Genomic DNA, 3,020 nt, shown 5'->3' on the forward strand with positions numbered 1-3,020 from the left:
TCTTTGTTCCATCTCAAGTTTATGAGTCTTGAGCATCCCATAGATTTCATCAAGAGTTGTTTCTTCAAGACTATAGTTGTCTCTTATGATTGTGGCCTTCAAATCCCAGTTTTCAGGAAGAGCTAACATGAATTTAAGGTTTGAATCTTCAAGATCATACTCCTTATCAACCAGTGATAAATCATTCAATAGTTTGACAAATCTATCATATAAATCAGTCAATGACTCATTAGCCTTTGAGTCAAAGTGTTCATACTCTTGAGTGAGTATTGTCTTCCTGTTCTTCTTAATCGAATCAGTTCCCTGACATCTTGTTTCCAAGGCATCCCATATCTCCTTTGCAGTTTATTACCCTGTTTGACATTACATTATCAATGGCTCTATGCAGTAAGTGTCGTACCTTAGCATCCTTAGCAATTGATGCGATATCTTCAGCAGTGTAATCACTCTTCTCTTTTGGTACAGACTTTGCTGCTTCACCTGCAACTGCAACAGCGAGTTTTGTTGGATTGTGAGGTCCTTCCTTGATTCTATCAAGATATTCTGGATCAGTAGCTTCCAGAAACATAGTCATCCTCACCTTCCATATGGGATATTCAGATGGTTTCAATATGGGAACTCTAATAGCCTCATATCGACTATGGATTTGTGTCTTTGGAGGTTCTTCAGTTTTGGTGGGCTTAGTTGGAGTTTCTACTTCAAACATGATTGTTTTTGGATCTTAAACTGTTTGTGTGTTAACAGATAGGCTCTGATACCACTTGTTAGGTCACACACACTGTAGAAGGGGGTTGAATACAGTGTATAGCACAATCAAATCGAATTCTAATAACACAAGTAACAGAAAACTGACTTTATTCAAAGCAATAAACTCTGTTATAATACGGACTGTCCTCTCTCAGTGATGAACAAATATCACGAGAGCTGCTAGGGTTACAATGAATAATATTCTCGATAATGATAACACTTATAGTGTAAACCCTATGTCTGTGTTTATATACTACACAGTTACAAGATAATCGCTAATTGATATGGAATATAATTCTGCTTCCTAAAATATATCAATCAGATATCTTTTCTTCCAAGTATTCCATTCTTCATAGAATTCCTTCTTCATGCATATCTCTTCTTACGTTTGTCTCGATCTTCTTTCCTTTCAATCAGTCGTCTTCCTTATCTGAACATTTCCTTTAAGTCCTGATATTATCTCCTGATAAATATCTCCTGAACCTTAAGTACTGATAACTTAAGTTCTGACTTCAGTATAAGTGCTGATTTCAGTTAAGTACTGATTTGTCCTGTTTAAGTAAGATCTGAAAACTAAACATAAATCATATTAGTCATGACATTATCAAATATATCCAATAAAGAGATCAATTGAGAGTGAAAAGAAAAGGATAAGGGTAATTGTACTTATCTGTTTGCTATCTGTTTTTACCCGAATCCAATACCGTGACTTAATATTTTATCGAGCAACTCGCGGGTAAAGGTAACCCGAAAATTCACAAAAATAATTCTAAAAATCTTGGAATAATTTAAAACTAATAATTTGGAATTCTCAGAATTTTTAAATCCTTCTTGGAACGTGCAACCGACCCGCATTTTACGATTTAACGAACAAACGGGCGGGTGAAATTAATCCCAAAAATTCCCACACTAATTTTAAAATTCCCGAAATATTCCAAACTTAATAAAATATGAGTTACATAATTTTTGAAACTTTTTCTAGATTTAATATTGAATTTAACAATAAAATATACCAATTAAATCACACAGGAATATTAAATCAATAAAATAAATTTTCATAATTTCTAAAAATACATATTGAAATTATAAAAATACCCAAAATAATTTTTAAACTAATTTCTAATTTTATAAAAATAAAACTGCAATTAAATCACTAATAATTGTCAATTTAATCCTCAAAACACGATAGTGATAAATAAAATCACTTACTATGAAATATTACAACACGTACAATCCATAATGACTACAACACATAGCTGATAACAGTAACACATTTCTATTTACTCAATTATTCAATAATTATACATTTATATAATGCGAAAATATACGAGTCGTTATATCTTGCCCCTGAGAGGCAGGAAGCAATCAAGCAAGAAGTAGAGAAGCTCGTACAAGCTTGTTTCATTGAAGAAATACAATTTCCGGAATGGTTAGAAAATCCTGTAATGGTAAAGAAGGCTAATGGAAAATGGAGAATTTGTGTGGATTTCACTATTCTGAATGATGCATCCCGTTTCCAAGGATAAATACATTGATAGATGCGACCGCTGGTCATAAAATGCTAAGCTTTATGGATGGATTCAGTGGATACAATCAGATCAAGATGCATAAGGATGACATCCCAAAGGTATCATTCATCACTGACTTTGGTGTTTTTTGTTATCTTGTTATGGCGTTTGGTCTCAAGAATGCAGGAGCTACCTATCAAAGGTTGGTAAATAAGATTTTTAAAGATCTTATTGGAAAAATGATGGAAGTGTATGTAGATGACATGTTAGTCAAGAGTCTTGTGAAAACTGACCACATAACCCATTTCAGAGAAGCTTTTGAGGTCCTGACATACCACAAAATGATGTTAAATCCTGCAAAGTGTGCTATCGGAGTGGGATCTAGAAAGTTTTTGGGATTGATGGTCTCCAAGAGGGGAATTGAAGCGAATCCTGATAAAATAAAGGCCATTTTGGACATGGAGCCTCCGTGATCTATCAAGGATGTTCAAAAACTCACTGGAAGGGTTGTTGCCTTGAGACGATTTATCTCCAAATCTGGAGACAAATATTTGTCGTTATTCAAAGCCTTGAAGATAATAAAGGACTTTATATGGACCGAGGAGAGTCAAGAGGCGTTCAAAGGATTGAAAAAATACATGGTTCAAGCCCCGTTGTTGGACAAACTAGTCTTGAATGAAACTTTGTTTTTATATTTGGCCGTTTCAGAAAATGCCTTGAGCGCTGTATTGGTTAAGGAGGAACTTAAAGTCCAGAAACTCATAT

The sequence above is a fragment of the Apium graveolens genome, chromosome 2 (assembly GCF_009905375.1).
Source record: "Apium graveolens cultivar Ventura chromosome 2, ASM990537v1, whole genome shotgun sequence".
NCBI classification, from domain to species: Eukaryota; Viridiplantae; Streptophyta; class Magnoliopsida; order Apiales; family Apiaceae; genus Apium; species Apium graveolens.